Consider the following 25231-nt stretch of genomic DNA (forward strand, 5'->3'; position numbering starts at 1 on the left):
GCATATTTTTATTACCAAACGATTGTCCAATGATTCTTATAATAATTCAATAATTGTTACTATTCTTAAATCGTAACGATGGACTGAGTGGGTATTAAGTACACAATGGCTGATTGAGTTCATTATATAATTATTGAACTCGTCATAGAGAAACGTTTATGTGGTATTAAGTTTGTCCGTTGCTAAATAAAAAACCATCAGACGATAATCTTTTGATTGAGAAAGTATTAATTATATGTACATATTATATCATTATCGTTTGACTTACGAGTGATAATAGAACAACTAGTCATTTTGCAGGAATCAAAATATATATTTCAGTATATTAAATAAAAAAAAACCATGCATAATGACTAAAATATTTACAATTTTTTGAATAAAAAAAAAAAAAAAAACAATATAAGATCAAGAAAACATAATTATTATTATTGATAACAACTATTTTTGACTAGTTTCGATATGTTTTAAATAGTATAAATAATAATAACGAGACAATAATATTATAAAGTAAGATATTATGATATGTATAGGAGTGAGTAAAATAATTAATATAATATAATATAAATGTACAAAATAACGATAACGATATTATTATATTTGTTAACGATTGTGCATTATTTATGGGTTACAGAGTAATATAGGATCTTATGATGCACTTCAGTGTGCGCGACTGCATATTATTATTTTGTAAAACGCGAAAGTCAGTGGACACGCACTTGGCAAAAAATCGGTATCAGACATGCGTTACAATCAATATTGATTTCATTCGAATTCGATGATATAATATATTATCGACTTATCGTACGATGACAGTGGTGATGGGCACTTAAAAAGACACGACAGTTTTCTCTCGCTCACAAATAGGCTAAAAACAAGTCTCCAAACAAGCTGAACTAATCTCGTGTAGTAGTCTAAGTGACACAATTTATATTTTTTTTTTTTAATAGGAATGTTCGTACGCAAGCGCATCAATTATTATTATTTCTTTATCTTAAAACCGCTTTTTCATCAAGGTGGCTAATTCAAATAATAATGTGTATGATATAATGTGTGTTTGGTGTGTGTACGTGCCGTGTTTACTGAGTAATATTAAATTGAACGCGACTTAAAAAAAAAAAAAATGAAATAGTTTTTGTCGCGCACACCAAAAATACACATTTATATATATATAAATATGAGTAAGTACGCGATATTCTAATGTACGCGTTATGGTTTTCACGCGTCGGCCGTCGAAGTGTTTGCGAATTGTATGGCAACTAGTGGAAAAATAGGCGTGCCAACGTTCATACCGGCCGTATCCACCCGCGAACGGCACCCCCCTGCAGAGTTCTCCGGGGCCGTCGTCCGGCGATAAAACGATAATATCGCGGCGATATCGTTCTCGGGCCGTACCGGGTCGAGCGTACCTTATCGGACTTAGCGCGCCGACCACGCGACCAGTGGGCGCGACGATGATGTGGCGAACGCGGCCGAAATCAGTCGACCGTCACGGTGATCCTGGTGAACGTCTGTCGGACGCTGAATTCGACGTGGTCGGCGAAACCGGCGGCCAGCGACCGTTGCCAATCGGCGTCGGCCGGCTGATCGTCCAGGTGGTCTTGGAACGACAGTCGCTCGAACGTCAGCCGGAACTCGCGGAGCCCGTCCAGGCGGCCGGCGGACGCGGCCGCGGCCACGTAACCGGCGTCCAGCGGCAGCGTCAGGTCCAGCTCGCGGAGTCGCTCGCAGCCGGAGAGCATGTCCGTCACGCCAGCCGCCGTCGTCTTGTCGCAGTCGGTCAGGTCCAGCCGGAGACTACGCAGCTGCCTCATCTCGCCGATCCTGCGGAGCACGTCGTCCGTCACGTACGGACAGTCGGCCAGGCCCAGCGACTGCAATCCGTTGGCGCTCACGAGACCTGAGAAACAAACGAAACAGTAATGTCACATGAGCCACGACTATATATCGACAATTCAATACGATAAAATATATAATATATTTCCGTCATTGTCGTCGTCGTCGTCATTAATTACGCGGCAGGACCACACGCAAAGGACGAACTGATTTTTTGAATCGTAAAAGGGTTGGACGCTTTCATTGTCAACCCAAAATAGTTCATACGAGCGAGCTGTGGTTCTTTCTAGAAGCCGACGATAAGTAGAAATTCGGTCTTATCGATTATCACACTTAGTTTAACCGCATAGTTCGCAACGGCTGCGGTAACTGCTAGACAGTATTATGAATCATGAGTATTTATGATGGACAGAGGTTAACAGGAATTCCATTGCCTGGTATCGTTATCGTTCGTGTGCCGGCGAGGATAGAAACGACGATCGGAGGCACTTGGAGGGAGGGAGGATGAGGTTTATCCACGCAAAAATAATTGTTAGAAGCCTCATCAATAATGGAATAGATCATTATTAATTCATTTCTTTGATTATATTGGGCAGGAGGACACATTTGAGAGATTTTTCAGCAATATTTTGCATTTGGTTTGTAATATTATTCGCCCTGTATCGCCATTAATGTGACTTGCGGAATCACGACAGTATATCGCCATACTTTCGTAGGGTTCAAAATATTGTAATCTTAAAGTTTGAGCAAAATATCGAAATACGCTATTGTCAAAACGTGTGCATCGTTAGCCGATCGCTTTTAATGCGAAAAACTATTCGTGAGACAAATATTATAAACCGCAGTTATTTGTTTAATTGAAATTAACATTTAAGGTATGATACACTCCTTAGCTATTACCCATCGTTTTTATATTTGCGACATATTTTATGAATACACGTAGAAAATACACAACTAAATGTATTTAAATGAATTACCCGTGTACTTTCAGATACATTTTCAGACGCCTGCGTCTTTAGATTATAAATTGGTAAAAACGTCTATCTTTTTTATTTACAAGAATAGTTTGAGTACGTAACCACATTTATTCTAAACAAATTATATTATATATTTTAGAATCGAGTAAGTACATGAAGTACGTGTAGAAGTTGTAGAACCTACCCCGCTTAAGCCACATTGATTCTTAAAAATAGCAAAAAACAATTAACAGAGACATCGAGTGTTATACTTTAACACATTATGTTATGTAATTTTATGAGACATTTCTTAAAAAATTAAAAAAAAAAAAACATCGTTTTCAACATCCGGGAACTACAATAATAATATCATACAGAAATTGAGGAAAATCGCATAAAACAAACTCTACACAATCATTTATCATATATTATAGACTATAGTGTATAAGAAATCGATTCTTTTCATTGTCTGGGACGAATATCTACAATATATAATAAACGAATATCTGCAGTATATAATAAATATATAGATTACAGACACCTATTGTATTTCCTGTAATACGTGTGAAAAGAATATGGACGACTATCGTCTGTGCAACTTTAAACATTCCTTTGAAGTCAGCATATAAATACACCCTTCGCGTAGGTATACACAATATAATATACGACCTATATAATACACGAGGATGCACTCGTAGCATGCTCATACGGTTCCGGATTTGTCAAAATCGATTTGTGTTGGTTTTTATTCAATCGCCTAGTTTTTGTTATTTGTTTTTTTATGCAATTCCAAACATTCTCCATATTATTTTGCGAATAAATTCATATGGTCCGTTAACATCTATTCTGATTTTTTATTAATCTATATTCAATCACGATTGCAAAATTATACTGTGTGTACCGTATGGGTCCCCAAAAACGAATTTGGAACAAAAATGTTACAATTATTATCGTTATATTTATTGCGTCTATAAAAAAAGGAAAACGTTTTTCCGAACAAAACTTTTGTAAAAAACTGCATATTAAATAGATAATACGAAAATAATATTATTTATCAGTTTCCTTGACGTTTTCAAACACCGTGATGTTCTTGTGAATTTGTTAAAATAATTTATAATTAATATTAATAATTAATATTATGTTTTATTTGCATAGTGTTTCAATACCTGGTTTTGAAATAGTAATAAATTATTACAGCAGTAAATAATAATAATATACCAATATTATTAATTTACAACTTGCAGGACAATGTGACAAACGTATATATTTCAACATAATCCGATTTTGAATGTTTGAAGCTTATAAAATAACTTCGAAATAATATTATATTGATTTACGAATGATAATATAATATTTTAGTAATGGGTGATAAAAATAATCATTATCCAACAACTTTAAACGGCTTGGGTAAAAACACCAGTCTTGTGTCCCTCGCATCGGCGAAAATCGTGAATAATAATTAATAATAATAATTATCGTTATTAATCTGAAATCGTTCAAAAATACATCGTATTATAAAACAAAATAATATTTTTCGATTTTTACACAGAGCCCAGATGTTTTTTAATTGATTTATTTCGCTTGAGATCCGGACGAATATTACGGGTTATGAGTGAAAACGCAATTAACAAAATGTAAATATTAATATAACCGTTTCGCTTGTTCGGCGTGCCTCTGGTGTTTATTTGAATAGTAAATTCGAAAAATTAACGCGGGCTTAACAATAATCTACTGTGGGTTCTATCCCACGGCGTCGCGTAATACTCGCAATCAATGTGGTACACCGATTAAAACGGCCGGTAAAAAAAAAAAAAAAATATTACGTATTATCATAAAACGTCATAATATTCATTTCGTGTCATCGATTCGCGAATCACTCGAGTGCGTCGTTCACACTCGACGTTTGCTGATACGATTTGCGGAATTTAAGCACACGTCTAACGCAGTGCCCGCCACCGCAATCATTAAATCAATACCTTTTAGTAGTTGGTCTGAATTGGGTCCGCGACCGAAAGCCTTTAAATACGTCAATATGACGTGTCGACATTTTAAAATGTTCACCTAATTAACCCGACCGATTTTACATCATTATCGTGCGCTTTATGGTCATTTTTACGATATAACAACGTAGTCTGACGACGATTTTATGAGGTACGCGACACCTCGACGGACACAAATGTAAATCAAAAATAATTACATATAACATTATCTATAAGAAACGCATCGCTGGACTTACCGCTGAGCAAGCCGTCCGACGTGACGTTCGACATGCCTTCCACGTGGAGGTGTTGGAGTGACGGCATACCGGCCACGGCGGCGAACCCGTCGTCGTCCACTTGCCGGGCGGCCTTCATGGTCAACCGGCGCAACCGGCGGCACGCGAGACCCAACCGCTTGTACGCGGTCGGGCCCAGCCCGGAACAGTCGGCCGCTGTGAGCGCGAGCAGGTCCTCGGGCGTCTCGGCGGCCACCGCGTCCGCGGCGTTGGCCGCGTCGTCCCAGTCGGCCGCGCTCCCGCAACGGGACACCGGGTACACGGCGTACGCGCGCGGCGACGGCCGGCGGATCGTCACCCTGAACTCGGACAGCAGACCTGCGCACGTGCGCTCCACGGCTTCCATGAGGTCGACCACCTTGCGATCGTCAGCCCGGTCGTGCGAGCACCTGAGCACCGGTGGCCGGCAGTCGCCGTCGTCGCCGCCGTCAGCTGCATCGTCAGCAGGTGTCGTCAGCCGCCGTCATCGCTCCGTCGTCGTCTCTTCCGTTTGCGGCCGTCCATACGTCGTCGCGGGCCCTGCGATAGCGGTCACCGCGTCGGCCACGTCGTCGGCCGTCATCACCACGTTGCTGAAGCACACCCGCCGGGCGCGGACGCCGGACAACAGGCGACGAAGGCCGTCGGCCGGCAGGTTTGCGTACTGCACGTCTCGGCCGTAACCCACGTGCAACACTTCCAACGCGGACGTCCGTCCGCCACCACTCTCACTGTCGCTGCGTTCACTGTCACCGCAGCCATCGTCGACGTCGTCGTCGTCACCGTCGCCGTTGCTACGTTCGCCGTCGTCACTGCGTTCGTCGTTCCACCTCAGTTGTCGGGGCACGTCGCGGTCAAAGTCGTACACGTCCACCAGGTACAGCGACGTTACGTTCCGCACGTCGTACGTCCGTGTCACCGTGGCCGCTGTGTCCTGGCCACCGCGCACTAGTAGCGCACCTTCCGAAGCGTACATGTGGTGTTGGGCCACTCGGTACAAACGATCGGTGGTCGCGGACGCCTGCAGCAGGTCGTCAGTGGACTGCTTCCGGAATATGAACCGGATCATTTCCGGTGGCAGGCGGTCGAAAACGCATTTCGGACACGATCTGTGGACACGGAAAATACCCGATTATTATATCTCGATATTAATAATATTACGATGATGATTATAATAATGTATTCACGCCATACGCGTCTATTTATGTTTCGGGATTTTAGAAATAACGTGATTTTTTCGTTTTCACTACGGGCGGAGGGAGACTTCGGAAATTCACGTCCGAAACGTGGTCATTCCAGCCTTAAAAGTTCACATTCCTGTCAAGAATAACTCTTGTATTATACCTAACTTCTACCACGGTAATTTCGAAAGTTAATGACTTGAGTTTTATATTAATTTCAAATACCTACATAATATTGTTCGATTAACGATTTTTTTTCACGTTTTAAAGTCGGTACACGTACGCACACTTATGTTTCAGTTTATTTTTTTGAAGGAAATTGATAATATTTCATAAACAGTTTTGAAACAGATCTAATTGTCTGGCAATTTTCAAAACTTTTAAATTGTTTAATAAATGTGAATGTTTATTATATTTTCGATTTTGAACACGGTTTGTTAAAATTGCCACGTATATTGAAGATTTTCATTGATGCTATGTTCAAAAATGTATTTGAACTATCATTACGGGACGTTATCCAAAACGTATAAATTCGCAGCTGTGAACATCTCAATAACTATTGTATAAAGACAAAAATAGCAATTTATTCTAAGTTATAAAATAAAGCCGATACTGTCAATAACAGTTTTTTTTACGCGGAACGTTGTCAAAACGTTTCACAAATATCTTTGTAATATGACGTTCGAGATTGAGTTTTAAACTTTTTATATATCAACCTTTAAAAATAAAAGAGACAATTTTTTACTCGATTTAGTATCAATAAATTTTCGACGACTACAATAAACTTTTAGTGATTCCTTTTCGATTTCTGTGAGTTTAAAAATACGTAAAAAAGAAAAATAATAAGTGTAAATAATAAATGTAGATAAAGTAGTGAACTACTTAAGTACAAATATACGGTAAAAATACTTTTATAAATATTTGGACGAATCGCTCAAATTCATATTATATCGACTGTAAAAGTTATATTGGTGACTCGGGTATCTGCAGTAATCGATCTTTAGCAGTACTTTGTAGTTTGTACAGTATTTTAGCGATTATTATTTATTACTTTTAAATAGAAATATTCATGTGTAATGCATATTATATTTTATTTTTAGGTTTAAAATTATCATCAAAAGAACCGTTTGATTGCGTATTATGACTACGATCATAGTTCTCAGAAGTTATTATCTTGTCTATGTACCTTAGTATGTCACGATGTTAAGAAGGCATAGAGATTATGTCGATTTTCATTCAATATCTCATGAAAACTATTATCCCGATACGAGCTTTATGTTCTATTGCTAGCGTGGTGAAATCTCAAAAGTTTTTTTTTAAAAGGATACAAATGATGCTCTTTTTTTTACACTTCAACGTTTTTCCATTACGTAATTCCGGAGAGGATATGTTATAAGAACTTCACCCTTTAGTGAATATACTCGTATTATATTTATTTTTATGAGTATGTGGACACTACAGATTTGCGCTTATTTCATTTTTTTTTTTTTTTTTTATAAATTTTAACTTCAGACCTTTTCTGACTACTTTATCATTTCGTTTACCCTTTTACTTCTTGAAGTAATTTTTTATCACTATTTTTGTCTCTCTAATCCTTTTCATGAAGACCTAGGATCTCTTTTGTGACATGACAGTAAATCAGACGAAAGTCGATTTCGTATTTCATTGATACACGATAATCGAAATTTTTTGTTTTTTAATTATAAGCCAAAAATGTTGTAGTTAATAATATCTAATTAACAATGCTTACACAACCTAGTGAATAAAACACAATAACATTATATAGTCAGTCATATTATTGGATGTCTACACAGTAACAATGTGTAAGTTTATAAACTTATCACATATTCAGATTAATGTTTTATTGAAGGTTAGTGTAACAATTATTATTATTTCATCAAAGTCGATAACATTAGTTCACAGTTCTATGTCTGATTTATGGTACACATATACACACACGAATAATGTACGTGGCAATAACACACGAATGTTTAAAGACAATCCAAGCGGTATTCAAAAAATAAATAATTTTTCAGGAAAATGTGAGCCCCAATCAGATACTATAATATCGCTTGATCCAACGTATTGGTTCACGTTGACATACATAAAAGTCTTTTAATGTTGGCATATGTTATATAATGTCTAATAAAACGAAACCAAAAATAAACATAAAAACTATCTGAAACCGAAATAGAATATTCGGTCAAAGGAATATCAAACAATTGAAAGATTGGATTTAAACGTGCGGCGAATGAAAAGATATAACATTTTTTGTTTAATTTTCAAACGAATAACAACCTGAATGAATACCTAGTCTTTTACAATGAGAAAAAACGCGTTGATAAATTGGTTACACTTACGATTCCGTTTCGTCCATATTTTGTGTTGTAGTCTGCTGGAGCTCATTACTGACCGCCATGTGCTGGACTAGACAACGAAGTATTATTATAGATGTCCGTGTGGTATGTTATCAGGTTATGTATGTGTGCGTACAGTATAATATTAATATTTAAATACATATACTATTGCACATATGGAACATGAACGCCGCGTCGAGCCGTACTCGAAATCGGATCGAACGGAAACGTAAAACGCGATCAATACGAAATTGAAAATTAAACCGAACTACGCGTACTGAGAAAGAATAAGCGAAGACTAGTCGTTTGGGCAGCAGTAGCAGTACACTAAAAACGGACTGTGTTGCGAGATCTGTTTATAATATTATGTTGAGCACATAACCACAGTGTGCGCATTGAATGACCGGTCTGTTTCCTCGTCTTATATACGTTGGCCTGTCCGTTGATGCGCCGCCGCCACTAGTGACGTGTTATCAGAGCGAAATAGTTCAGTAAAAATAATATAATAATAATAATAATTCATACCTACGTAGAAATACGTAACTTGGATCGGCCTATGCGATTGAAAATCGTATGGAAGGTCGCGGTGATAGGTGTTGAACGAGGAAATTAATTTCGAATGATACCTTCGAGCGTGTAAATATGTAATACGATTTTTATGTTGACTTTTTCCGTTTGCCGGGTGTTTATTTTATTATTACTTAATAAAAAATTATATTTTTCCAATATACCAACAAGATTTGATTTTAACATCGTGTGTTCATATCAAACGCTTAAAGTTCATTTTTTTGTGTGTTGTTAAGCAGCACGCCAGTGTAGTATAATAATAATATAGGGTATATACGAGTATATTATATATAAATAGTTTTATATACTTATATATTTATATTTATAGTTATCATAATATTAATATTGAAATAAATCAATCGTTTAGGTTAATACAAGATGATATGATAATGTATTCGACATTATTAAAGTTATTTGGATACTAAAAATAAAGGCGATAATATTCATTATTACTGTCGCCACAAACCGAAATGTAGCAGTTTTTATTTTTTCTGTTTTTGTAAGTTAAATTCAGTTTAAAATTGTAACATTTCAATTAAAATAAAGCAGTCTTTATTTTTTTTAACCAACATAAAATTATATAAGTCATAAAATGGAGGTTTTATTTTTTCATTTACTGTAAAAATTAATAAATTCGACTCTGATAAAAATGTTGATTGTGCTATGAATTAATAAATAGCAATCGCCCTGTAACTTTAACTCATAAAATCAATATTTTTAATTCTTGTATCTAGTATGTGATAGTATATTATCGGTCACAACGTTTTCGAAAATATCTTAATATAATTATATAATTATTCGTGGTAACAGTTCAAATTTTGATTTACACTATTCCTTTATGTTTTATACATTTAAATTTCTTTGAGTACTTATATTTAAATTTTTACACTATTCTTTAAATGAAATTTGAATGTAGGAAATTTTGATTATAATAAAGCTACTCGTCCATCAAAGGTCAAATAATCCTTTGAAAATCTAAAAACTTTACTCGTCGTTTATTATGGACTTACTATACTTGCTCTTGAATTATTTATTCTTTAAAGCAAAATATTTTCTAAAATATACATAATGATGATATAGAAACACAAATTATATTTTAGTCATATACTTACAATAATATTGTACAACGTTTGCATGAATAATTATTATAACAAAGAATAAAACATTTTAACAAACATAAGATTATAAAAGAATAATGTTTTGTAATAATGCATACTATAATATTAAAAGTGTTATGTTATTACTTATTATTTAATAAGAAAACAAAGAGCAATTTGTATTAAATAGTTACACAACTAAAACACGTATATAAATTAAGTACAAATACATTTAGATCATTACACTATTATTGAACGTTAAGTACTGAATACATTTATTTTGTTAATTTCTTATCTAACCAATATTTTATTCAAAAGTTCCATTAATATCTCATAAATTGTAGCAAAAAATTATGCTAATTTTATTATTATTACAAAATAAAAAATTATATTTATATAGTATATAATATAAAATTTAAACGACATTGTGCCAATTTGTATATAACTGTATGTAACATAGAATAAAACAATTAAATATTTGTATTTTATACTAAAATTCTACGTTAATAATTTAATAAACTATATATTTGCTTATACATTAAAGTTAATTTTATGTTAAACCTTCAATTCATGTTATAAACCATTTTTTTAAATTATAAGAATATAATTACAACATAAGCCTCAAAAGCGTAACAAATAAAAAACTCTGTGGTCCAAGTACATAACATATCGAGCTCAATGTTTCATTTTTAATTATAACACTTTATGTCAATATCAAAAATAGAAAAAAATTGTATTAGTTACTTAAAATGGCTGTATAATTCACTATATAGTTTTATAGCCAACACATGAGAGTATGCAATATAAATATTATGGAAATGTTTATTATAATAATAATTCATTTTAATATCGCATCCATAATTAATACTTAGAAAATAATAATAATTAAAATAATGTTTAACTGTTTTGATTTTTCACCTGTTATCAATAAAAAAAGTATAATAATAATTATTCGATTAATAATTTAACTGATTAAATCACTATGTCTATATATATAGATATAGATATATGTGTATGAATAATTGTTGAAAGTAAATGGTTTTAATTAAAACCATAAAAACTATCTCATTTGATTATGAATTATTATATTCATAAAATGTTTTATTTATGATTTATAATTAACATGTCGGATTTCTGTCCATAATAAATCTTTAATTATTTTACTTTCAATTTTAAACACCGATTTCTCAATAACACAAAAATGTGTATATCAAGTATATTTAATACTTTTTAATATTGTAACTGTTTAAACGTATTGAAAAAAAATCTAATATTAAGACGATTTAATTTGATAAACTAATATATATGTTAAATATTTAATGCGCAGAAAATACACATTTCTCAAATAGGTAGGTACCTACTTATCATAAATAATAATTTGTATGAATAAATAGTTTATACATATAAATTTCAAATATTAAATTAACAATTAAATACAATTATACTTGATTAAAGCGGCTTAATAGTTTTTAAAAATAAAAGCTCTTTTATACTTGCTATAACTTCTGTTATCTAGTATTTTTAAAACTTATATTATATAATTATTTTTTATATATTCAATAATATCATTATTAATTAAAAATAATGCCGAAAAAACATATATTATAATATTTAATTTAATAGAATATATTATTTAATGCGATAAAATTAAAATATTCTAAGTCGTATTTTATTATAGGTTGGACTAGTTTAACAAATGATTTATGTACAATTAACCACTAATAATATTAACATAGTATTAATCGTAAATTTGATTGATATTCACTTATAATTATTAAATATTAGTAGATTATAAAATTATATTTAATGCTTTTTAATGTAATTCACATATTTTAATGCTCACACAATAGGTATTCAATATTCATCAAATTAATACCAGTTTATCCACTAGGATACAAACTTAGTTTTTATTTTATTTATTGGAAATGATTTATTTGTATTTGTAGTGTGCATAATTGTGTAGCTTATCGTTTTGTGAAATAAAATAAAACCATTATATTGATTTACATCTTATTATAAGTTTCCAATATATAAAAGTAAAATTTAATAAAAATATTTGATTTGAATGTTATTTATAGTTTTGACTTATCAGCCATGAAGAATTATATTTTTAACTCATTATCACTAATCATTAGTTAATTTATTTTAGGTATTTGCACAGTTTAACTTAATAGATATAATAAAGTAAAATCTAAATATAGCAATAGGAAAGGTATTTTTTTTAAATTGTATTTGTAAATTTCAATTAATAGTTAATACAAATAAAAACTATAATTTATACATTTCAGCCATTGTGTTTTTGTTTGATTCTTATTCAATATTTGTATGAAAATGATACGATTGATCTTCACTCTATAATATTAATAGAACACTAAAATCTACTATTTTGTTCCAAGCCAAGTGTTGATATACTCGTATAATCGACACGCTTTTATGACTTTCTTTAACACCATAATTATTTAAGTGTAATTGACTGAACTTTACATATTACCAATAGTTAAACTACTTTAGTAAAGCGCCTTTTGTAAAAATGTTTATAAATTAGTTTTCGCTTCTTCTTCATATCTCTATGTTAGTATGTTATTATATATTTTTAAGCATTGTGTGGTTTGAAATATTACTTTTTAGTTAACTGTTATTTTAACATGTAATTATGGTACATACAAGATGTTATATTAATTATTGACTACCGCCCTATACACAATGCATAACCCACTAGAGTGGCCTTAATCCGTTGTGCAAATTTTGTTTACAAAAGATAAATTTAACTAATAAAATATAGTTTATAAAAGTGCACACGTAAAAGTTTTACTCAAAATGTCTTATTTATTAGTTGCTGTTACTAATAAATACAGTAATATTGAATGAATTATGAGTCATGTCAATAATTTATACATTTATAGTTATAAGAAAACATACATACTAAAAATTTAATGAAAATAAAATAGTAGTTCTTGATCGAAAGTTTCATTGTATTCATTTTTTAATATTAACTGAAATTGTTTTATTTAACCAAAAAAGATAGGTTGAAGCATTAAAATAAATACTATAGTTAAAAATGTAGTGTAATGACATGCAATGACTGCATCTTACTACATTTAATATAGCAAATTTTGAACTCAAAATAATCCATTTTAATCTGTTATTCTTAACACTAATATAAATTTATGTATAACAAAATTTAAGGTAAGAACATTATTTATTCCCTTACTATATATTTTAATTTTATGAATTTTAATATTATTTTAAAATGTGAAAAAATAAAACATTCTTAAAATACTTTCACATTTTTTTTTTTTAGTATCAAAGCATCATGACAATTTTAAGGAGCTCTAAATAATATATTAACGTTTGATAAAGGTTATTTTAATCGAATATTAATATAAAATAGAGTAAGTTATAAAATTCATCTGAACGTAAAATTTGATATGTTAGGTATTTATAAGTTGGAGTTAATACATGTCAATAAGACATCGACTTAATAATCTTATACTTTTAAGACATCAAATTAAAGTGTAAGTATATAAATAACTTAACCTTTAAATTTAAAATTAAATAAAAATATATTAATTAAAAAAAGTTTGTATTTAATTTTATCTGAACAAAACAATGCAAGCTAGAAAATAATAATAAATATTATTGAATTGTTAATATATATACCACAGTAAAAAAGAGAAAACCAGTTAAGCAAACTATTAATTTATGTCTTGTAAATTTGTAATGGATAGGTATTATCGTTATTAATTATTATTATTGGTATTGATATTCTTTATTTAATGACTGTACAAAGCGGCTACGTAATAACTATTAACTAGTGTTAATAATTTATTAAAAATATTTTTTTTAATGTTTTTAATTCATTTAATTATAGTAAAGAGTTATATTATAATTTATAGGTGTAAATTACTGATAACAAAATAAATGTTCGCATATTTGCAGTAAAATTTTAACTGATAATAAATATGATAAAATGAAAATAAAAATCTTTCACATAAAAAACTGAAATTAATATAAGAAATTTTTTACAAAGCAAAAAACTACCTATAGGTATTTCATAAAGTATAAAGATTTTCTATTTAAAAGTTATGTAAAACATAGGTATAACATGTGATAACTTAAAAATAAATGACAAAAAACTTTAGATGCACATGATTTCTTATACAAATTCAACCACTTAGCCTTATATTAATAAATATTATTTCCAAGTACAATAACAATTTACAATTTATCTGTCAATTACATTAAATATAAGCTATCAGTTGATTTTTGATTTTTCAATAAGATCATATTAAATACTTTTTAATTGCATTATTTTGAAAATTTGAATAATTTTAACATATGAATATTCCTATTTTTTTTTTTTTTTTTTTTTTTACTTTTATTGTAATTAAAATTCCATATTCGTACATATTCAAAAAACCCGAATAATGGAATTTAATAGTTTACATTATATTAAAACTTGGGTACTCAATAATTTATTTCACTTTAAAATTTATTGCAATATTGGAATGTGATGCATACAACTATTATGATTATAAATACAACCATATGCATGCAAGTATATTTTCAATTTTGAATACAATAAAAATATAAAATATTTTGATACTTTAATAATTCCATATGTTTTCGACATTCAAGTACTATGTATACCTACAATTATTATTATACATAATATAATTGCTTAATTTTATCGACAACACATGCTTAAATAAAATAATAATAAAAATTAATTATTATATTAAATGAAAATATTAGATATAACTACATTATATAATTAATCTTTTTCACTATGAATATAGTGTGGAGTTACCATTATTAATCACGTGAAATATGTTTCTTTGAAAAATAAATACTATTTAAAAATTACAGGAAAAAAAAGTATATGTTATTCTAGGATTATTCACGATTATTGAATAAATGTATATTATTTAAATCAAATATAAGAATATATAATAATATAAATTATAGCATTTCACAAAAAAGGTAAAGATTTATTATTAACATGAGCGTTTAAGATAATAATTATCAATTAAGCATTTAATACTAACACTTATATGGTATACATATTTATTTAGATATTTTTATATCGAATAAATTGTCATTTTTTAATATAATTACTATTTCATTCTACTTAACTGAGCATTTCCAAACTTTAAGTACTAATAATTCGGTGTATAATATTATAAGTTTACCTCTTCAAATATTAAAACACTTACATTTTAAAATATTGTGAGGTATTTGATTACTTTTGTACTTTTTGTTTAACGGTGAATAGTACTTTATATACTTATTTAGTGTCTAAACTACTTTATTTTAAAAAAAATAATTACTTTTAAATATACTTTTATAACATGAGGTCATGTGTCAAAAATAAATATATATATATATAAACTTTAATATTCCATAATTCATATTATTATTTATTAGGTACCTATTATTATTATTATATTTCTATTTTTAAACTTTCAGGCTCATTAAATTATAATATTAAGTATAAATATTAACAATTATAATTGGAATGAATTGTTTTGTGTATTAAATTTACTCTAATAGTTTACAATTTACAAATTAAAATTCCCTTCATACTAAAATTGATGAATATAACCCCAATGCATAACAATAATATTCTTTTTTATATTTGATGAATTTCAATAAAATATATTTAAACGATTATGATAAGATAATATTATATACAATAACAAAAAATAATGTAAAAAAAAAAAAAACAATTCATTAATGTCCAGGAAATGTGTTTTTATTTTATCAATACAGTTAAAAATAATGATGTATGAATATCATATAAATTATTAAAAATAAATTTATAAAATAACATTTAATTTAAAAAAAAAAAAAAAATAGAATGTTAATAAAATGTACAATTTAAATATATAAAATATATAAGTCACCAGAGAGGATCATTAAATAAGAAGGTAGTGTTAAATTACCATATCAAAAATAAATAAATAAATAAACAATTTATAAAAAATAAACTATTTCAATGATTGTAAATATTTCATCATACATATGTTTGAAAACATCCAATAAAAATATAACATAATTTAAAAAATAATTGATCTCACAGACAAAATCTAAAAAAAAAAAAAATGAACTTGGATAACAATATTACATTTGATAATTTATTTATACAATTGAAAATATAAATAATTATCAATCCTGATAATTACATTTGAGTAATTTCTAAAGCTAAAAAATATGAGTAGTCAACTTTGATTAAACATATTGTTGGGTTCCAGTCATTATAGGTAGTAATTCAGAGGTGGCCAATAAGTAATAATACAATAGATTGAAACACATTTTATATTTTTTCTGTCAAAGTTGTCAGTGACTCTGTGTCGGTTTTAATGTTGGTTCAGCCTGAATGGGAGTTTACAAAGACAATTTGAAAACTGCTTTGACTGTGTATCCATACAAGTTACACAATTTACTGTTCTTATCAATAACTACATGTAGTTTTGTGTTAAGAATCGATTCGTTTGACACTGTTTGAAAATAATACGAAGGAAAGTTCTATAAGAAAATACAATAGTACTTTAAAAATATCATTTTTTTTTGCTTTTGATATTTTATTTTAACTTCTAAATGTGTGTAACAGTGCACTTCAAAGAAAAAAGTTCTTATTTATTTATTTTTGAAAAATACACTTTCAAGCAAGGTCATTCTTCTGTGTATGAAATAAGTTAAAAATCGATGAAATCTTTACGATGAACACATTAAAAAATATAATATGACAACTGAAAATAATAGTAATTTATAATAAGATATAAAATTTAATTTTGTAACTGATTTTTACATTCACTTATAAACTCAAAAGATTACACTGGGTAGCGGACGAAAACTCGTCGTGTCCGCACATATATCCCCACTATCATTTTTAGGTGTTAGTGTCCACCCCTTTAATCATCCCCACTACTTTTGCTATCACATGTTTGCGTATAAGCATACCATACATTGCTAGAGACCCATAGAAAATCGAGAGATCTCATTGGCTATATTACGCGTGTGATAACACTGTACAATTATCAATATACAAGTTTTTTTCTTAAAACTTTCTTAATTTTAGAACTTAAGAGTTGAGTTAAGAATTAAGATACCTATTAAATGAATAATTTCAATTATTATGACATAAATATTTAGTTTAGTATTCAGTAAATACTAAATACAATATGAAATACTTACGAACACATAATTCCTTGCACATTTAGAACACTAGAATGAAATCTATATGTCGAGTTATTTTTAACAACTTTTTCTTATTCTTATAGGAAATAAAAAATGATTAAAAAAAAACATTTACTAATGAAGATGAAACAATTATTTAAATGCTCAAATTAAATCAGAAAAGTTCAGAGGTTAGTAAACATATACAGTCATTTTTAAAATTCAAATAATGTAAGATAACAATAATAAATTATAAGTTAAAATTAAAATTACACTTAAAGGGACATAGTCAGTTTTAAAATTTAAATACAGTTGACGCTCGATAATTCAAACTTACAATAATTCGAAACTTTCGGTAGTTCCAGGTAAATGCTCATTTTCTTGAAAATCTCGTGGTAATACGAATAAAAACCATTTATTTAAGTACACTCGATAATTCGAAATTTAATTTCGGAAAAACTGTCCACTAAAACGTAACAACTTGAAGTTTAATCCCTTCAACGTTTGGTAATTCGAAGTTTATTTACCAAATTTTTTTCTTATAATATTTTTGTTGATAATTTATTACACAATCGTGTAGAAATTAAGCTCATTATTTTCAATAACTGTAGAATTATTATCGTGAGAACTTGATTTTAAGCATTTTATTTCTTAATCATCTGTTAATAAAAATTGAATTTACATAGTATAATATACATAGTTTAATTTACATTTTGAAAACAATAATTAACTGTACTACCACCTAATTTTCTGGAATATTTTATAATTTTATTACGTACAATATTTGTTATAATATAATAATTATTATAAAAAAACAAAATTTTTTTTCTTGATTCTTAATAATTAAATTTTTTTTTTTTTAATTCTCTGAATATTTCAAACTATTCAAGAATTCAAACTAATGGTAATTCGAAATTTTTCAAAAGTCCCACCGACTTCAAATTATTGAGAGTCGCCTGTTATGTGTAAAGACACGATAGTCAGTTAAAAAAATAATAAAAAAAAACAATGATTATTGTAAGTTCTTAAAGTTAAAATTAAAATTACATTTATAGAGACACAGTTATATTTTAAATCGTAAATAACTGTTATTTTAAGATTTATTTTTTAATTTTTAGCATTTTATAAACCGACTAAATGTATTTCTAAACTTTGTATTTGCTGAATAATAAACTATTTATACCATAATGATATAAACTATTCATCAAATACGTATCTTAATTCTTAACTCCTAAGTCTTAAATTAATTTAAACATTTAAGGAAAAAAAATTTTATATTGATAATTGTATGATTTTATCAATTATCACACGCATAATACAGCCAATGGAGCTCTTGATTTCCTATAGGTCTCTAATAATGGTATGCTTTTATGCCACTTGTTCTTCGACCACGCAGCCCTTCGACGACGGCATACAGTTGGTAACGACTGTTATTGAACGTAAGTAAAATGGAACAAGTTTTTATAAAAACTTGTAACAAGTAAATACGCAGTAGCTGAATATTTAGAAGTGAAAATGAATAAGTGTATATCATATATGTATAGAATAAATAATAATACATATTTTATATACGTTTTATTAGTTAAAAATGTTTAATTTCTTTTCTTCTTTAACTATATGCTACTTATAATGATCTTCATAATAACTTATAATATTTTGAATGTTATATTACATTATTATGAGTTCTATTTACCTACAAAACGATTTAATTTTTTTTTTTGTTTCAAATGAGAACCAACGTTAAAAACTACTATTCATTGTTCAGAGGATTTCAATGCACTGTTTGTTTTTTTCTCTCAAGTCCGTACGTAACATAGACAAAACGCGTTTAAGCAGAATATTTTTTTAATTTTTAATTTTTTTTTTTTTTTTATGTTTTTGAGTTATAATAGAGTAAAAACTCATGTTACAAAATTTATAGAGGATAATATTTTTAGGATTTAACATATCGGTTTTATTTTTTATTTTTTATGTAACTTAGTATTCAACTTTCAAAATAAAAACATATATTTAAAAGATGTTTAAAATTGTTTTAAAATATTTAAACAAAACTGTATGACATATTTTCAAAAATATTATTCTCTATTATTTTTTATTATTGGTGATTTTACTGTAAAATTACTCAAAAACTTTAAAAATTATTTTTTTTTAATGTGTATGCGTTTTGTCTATGTTACATGCAGGTCAGAAAAAGAAAATAAACCATGCACTGACATACTGTTAAGCAAATTACTTTTTAAAAATGTTCGTATATACCTATGGGCTATATGGAAAATTCAAAATTCAAAGGAGAATTTATGAGTTATTAAGCTTTATGCAGTAAGGTCGAAGAGTAATATTCAACAACAATGGTTTTACATGTAATAAAAAGATTAAGCCTTTAAATTCCAGTACATATTATACGTGGTCTGTTTTATAAAATATTAAATTTACATAAATATGTATATTTTATTTCCATTTTAAAATGATCATAGTAGGTATCTACTGATTATTCGAGTATTCGTGATTTAGAATTAGAAAAAATCCATTGTTTTTTTTATATTTATGAATATAATTTGTATAAATATGTATATGTTATATATTATTATAATGATTCAATACATATTAGTAAATATGAAGTAGTTCAAATAAATCATAACATTACCTACAGTATAATATTTAGTAATTAACCCAGTTTATAAAAAAAATACATCGCCATATGCAATAACTGATACTCATTAATTATAAAAAAAAAGTTATTTACTATCCTTAAATGTATTAAAATATACAATAATGACATATTAAAAAAAAATTAAATTTAACATTTTTTTAAATTTTAACAACATTTGAGCTAGTATACCAAATTTTGGTAACAAACCATTCCATTTCAACGTACAATATTTCGATAATATAATTTGAATGTATTCAACTAATTAATAACATTTTATCGATATGTTGGCAACAAAAACTAATTATAAATAAAAATGTATACCACAAAATTTAAAGGTAATATGTTTTACATAAATATCTATGTGATTTTAATTGTTTATTTGTATTTAAAATTTAAAATTAAATAAATGAAATTTTTAAAACTAAGGTTTTTATTACATAATATTTCAGAGAAATCATCATTATTATTGCCAAATTTATGAATATTATGTGACATGTAATATTTGGTAAGGTTATTTTGCATATTCACACACGATTATTATAAGTTTTTGTTATAATCCACAGTTTATAATAAAAAAAAATTAAAACTATTAAAATTTAAAAAAATAAATATTTTATTTACCTACCCGTAAATTAAGTTTAAAATTGATTGAAATAATAATATTTTATCTAAACATAATATATAATTATATTAATGTTGATAGTTTTAAACTAGCTAATTGGTAATTATTTTACCTATTAAATAAATATCTAACAGTACATAAATTTGAGCATATACCTATAATACTTATTTAAATACAGATAAGTATTAAGTAAAAACAAATTAATTATAATTTTAGAAGCTTACAAAACTACTAATAAAATTGATAAACCTTCTTTAGTCAGTTCTAACAGCCAGACATTATATTTCAACATTTTGCTATTTTTAATGATAACTAACTATAAGAAATTATAATATAAATATTGAATTTGCTTTAATAATCCAATACAGTAGGAACAAAATATAAAAAAACAATATAAAATATTATCAGAAACAATAGTTTAAAACTTAATTTATTAAACATATTTTTAAAATATTTAAAGAAAAAATACAATTATATAATTTATTAAATTTTATGTATAAAGCATTACATTTAATATCGTAGACTATTTAATTTGAATTATATAATATCAAAAATTCTGAAATTAGGAAATCGTTTTGATGAACGATAATTTTCAAGTATAATTTTTCATTGATTAGGGTAATGTAATTGATGTGTTAAATTAAAAATTCCTCACAAAAATAACAAAAGTATTTTTACCTTATTATTAAATTTAATAATAAAGATTTCATTAACAACGTTGTATTTTATTTTCATAATAATATATAAAGCTAAGAATACTGTTAAAATACATTCAAACAAATGTATTTAATTATTTGACTTAAACGTTTAACTCTTTTACAACATTTTCACTTAATGGGTTTCATACTTAAACATAATTACTAATTTTGTTAAAAACTAGTTGTCCTAATTTACCATAATTTTCGAAATGTGTTGGTTATTTTATTATATAAGTTATATAATGTTTATATATAATACTGATATAGAATCAACATTGATAGTATCAAAAGTTTTTAAAACTAAAATTAAAAACACATATGGTTGAAAAATATATTATAAAGTATTTGTGGGTCGAACTCAAAAATATGGTCTTAAACTGAACTTTTAATCGTATTTCGAACTGTGCTCGAACCGAACTTCTCAATCTTATATTTAACTTGAACCAAATATTGCATTCAACTTTGAATATAATTCATACCAAAAATTTTGTTTAATTCTGAACTAATTCTGAATCAAGTGAATCATGTAAAGTTTGAGACCTAGTATAATTTGAGTTATTTATTATTTTATAAATGATAATATTTTAAATATTTTTCTTTACAAATTTGTTTTAAAAATAAAGTAAAATAATTTAATTATTACTATTAGAGATCTAAAATAAAAACCAAAAAAAAAAATATCATGTTTGTATATTTTTTAATATAGGTTTGACTATCAAAATATAGAAACTTTGAACAGTTTTACCTATTATTTAATATATTCTATTATATCGCAATATATTCACAGTTCAATTTATAATATTACCAATAATTGTATAAGTATAAAATACTTTAAACATATTAACCTTAAATTATTTAGACTTATAGCTTGTGAATCCATTACACTAATGTATATATTGGAAACTAGAAATTAAATTATATGTCTAATATAATACATTTATTTTGGTTATAAAAACTAGACTTTGAACTTTTCTTTTAAACTTAGTTAAAACAAACGTAATAAATCATACATTATAATCTAAAGCCACACTACATTGTGCACGTGTAGTTATAATAATTATTATTTCTGATAATAATAAATTATTATGACATTACAATAAAAAGTCATATAGTATAGCACGTGTAAGGTATTTTTCATAATATGAAGTATGCCTCTTATATAGGTACAGTGTATAGGTATAATAGATATATGTATTAATTAATAGCTTTCGATCATTTAAAATTTAAAATGATCGATGAATCACAAAAATTTGTTTGATCTTTATTTATAAATTATATTATATATTTTAACTGACAAATAAATTATAAAATATTGGTATATTAAAATTTTTATGTGGTAATACCCATAAAAAAAATAAACGCATTTTATATTTAGTCATTATTAAGCTGCTAATTTTTTAGTTATCGTATTTTTAGTATTTTTAAACTATCTTAATTAACTTTTATAATCGTTTTTTAGATAGTTTAGCTAAATTCTTATTTTTTCTAGTAAAAAAAAAAAAAAAATTATAAAATGTTTTGTTTTATATTTCATAAAAGCAATAAAAACCCGACCTAAATTCTTTGTAAAACTTTACACTTATTGGCATCAGCTTTACAGTAAAGTATTGTCTTGTTACACTGTTATTCAAAAATAATATTGCAATTTAAGCTCATTTAAATTTTTAGTTTAAAATCTACATGTTTTGCAGAAAATGCTTGTATATTTTTTTTTCTTTTATAACTGAATAAAAATTAAATAATCAAAAATATTAGTAATGCCATTTTAATAAAAAATATCATTGTATTAATCAATATACTTTGGTCTTAGATATTTTTGTTAGTAATTATTTACTTTTTTTTTGTGTAATTACAAATGTTTTTAACAGCACATAATATGTTCTACGAATAAGTAACTTATTTAAAATTAATTCTGATATTCAGGTCGTCAGGCAGTTGTGCTCTAATCAAATAATTAAAATCAGTTCGATGAATTATTCAACACAAATCGAACACTGTAAAAATTATTATATAAACAATTAATAAAATGTATTTCAAAATAAAGGTAATGATTATATGGTATCTTAAAAACTTTTTATGTTCCCTATAAATATTTAAAAAATAGAGTTAATAAAAAACACGTTTTTATTAAAAACGAAACCAAAAAAATTAACTGTTTTTATTATGTGTTATATAATTGTTTTATGAATTAATCAAAAATATTATGTAAAACAGAATTTAATTTTCAATAAAATCAAATAAAAATATTGGAATTTATAGCATGTCAAAAAATAAAATTAAAGTAAAAATATATCATATTGTATGAACTTACAGGAGTTTAATTGAATATAATTATAGTGTAATTTTGTAGTTTCTTTTTTATTTAGTTATTTAATTAAAAAAGTATTTTTTTTAAATACTGTTTATACAGTTTATAAGTATTGAGTATAATTTAAGGTAATTAAAAACTAAAAAAAAATTGAAATTGATAATATACAGTTATAGATAATTTTATATTTACAGTTGTAGCTGATAATAAACAAGCTATTAAACAATTTTATTTGTCTATTGTTTTTAAGGAGACCTTTATTTTTTAAAACTAAAAATCTTTCAAGGATTAGTAAAATAATACTGATAAATATTAAATAACTATTAAAAATACTCACACATTTATTTATTGAACAATAGCTGGTTCTAAAATTGTATTTTTTTCTTCTGATTTAAACAATTTTTTTTTTTTAAGTTATTGTTTCAATGATATGTTTACTAAAGTTTAACTATGTTTGATCAATTTAGATTCTGAAAATAAAATACTTTAAATCTTTAAATAAAATCCAAAAGAATTATACTCTGTAAAATAAAATTGTACATTTAGGGAATTGCTTCATTATATTTTTTCAAAAATGTACTTGAATCATACTATATTCATTACAAAATTATTTCCCAATAACTAATAACTAGTTTAAATACGCCTCTATATTAGCTTTACTATAAATGTATAATAGGTAACCCGCAATCTTATTTGCATGTTGAAGTTTACTGCTAGTAGAAAACAAATATTTTGTAATAATAATAATAATTTATAATGTTTTACTTTATATTTGATACATTTATTTATAATCAGTTCTCAGAAAGAAATGAATCAAGTAAATTTATGTGTAATAACGATTAATTAAAAATACAATTTTTATAAATTGTTTGTATAATATTTTTCAATATTTAAAACGATAAATGGTGTATTATTTAGGTATCTAAACTTTTATACAATATAATTTAATTAATATAATACACACAATTTTATGTAGTATACTAGTATGATAAAATTATGTAAATAAAATTAAAATAAAATATAATGTAGGTATCTCATGAGGTTTTTTGGATATAAATAGATTGAATTATACAATTTCTTTAAATAATACGAACATTGTTCTTAATATCAACTAAATTTATGACTATAGACAATTATACAATTTTTCAAAAAAAAAATAGAATTTGATATTGAATTAAAATGTATTCTAATATATAAATGATATATTAAATGAATTAATATCCTCATTATTTTATATGTGTTTTACCTATTTGATCACGATAGATTAATTGCATTAAAAAAAAAAATGTATGTTTAGTTAATAAAATGTGCCAATGAGAATTTATATTTTAATTAACAGGATTGCACCATTCTTATCGTTTCCAATAAACAATACAAATCCTGTCGAAAGTCAGTGAAGGTCAACTTAATTATATTAATTGCATACTCTTTGTTTAGTTTTGTCGTAGTTTTTAATAAAACATACTTAAAAGTAAATATAACATACATTTTATGATTAATAATAAAAACATTGTTAAATGAGACTATAA

At 26.8% G+C, this 25231-nt stretch overlaps 1 pseudogene; it reads right to left on the minus strand.

Annotated features, from left to right (window-relative positions):
• Positions 1 to 526: 526 nt before the first annotated feature.
• On the minus strand, positions 527 to 8962 carry LOC112603589 (annotated as a pseudogene).
• Between the last annotated feature and the right edge of the window lie 16269 nt (positions 8963 to 25231).

Source organism: Melanaphis sacchari, unplaced genomic scaffold (genome assembly GCF_002803265.2).
Source record: "Melanaphis sacchari strain LSU unplaced genomic scaffold, SCAv2.0 Contig10_pilon_pilon, whole genome shotgun sequence".
Taxonomy (NCBI): domain Eukaryota; kingdom Metazoa; phylum Arthropoda; class Insecta; order Hemiptera; family Aphididae; genus Melanaphis; species Melanaphis sacchari.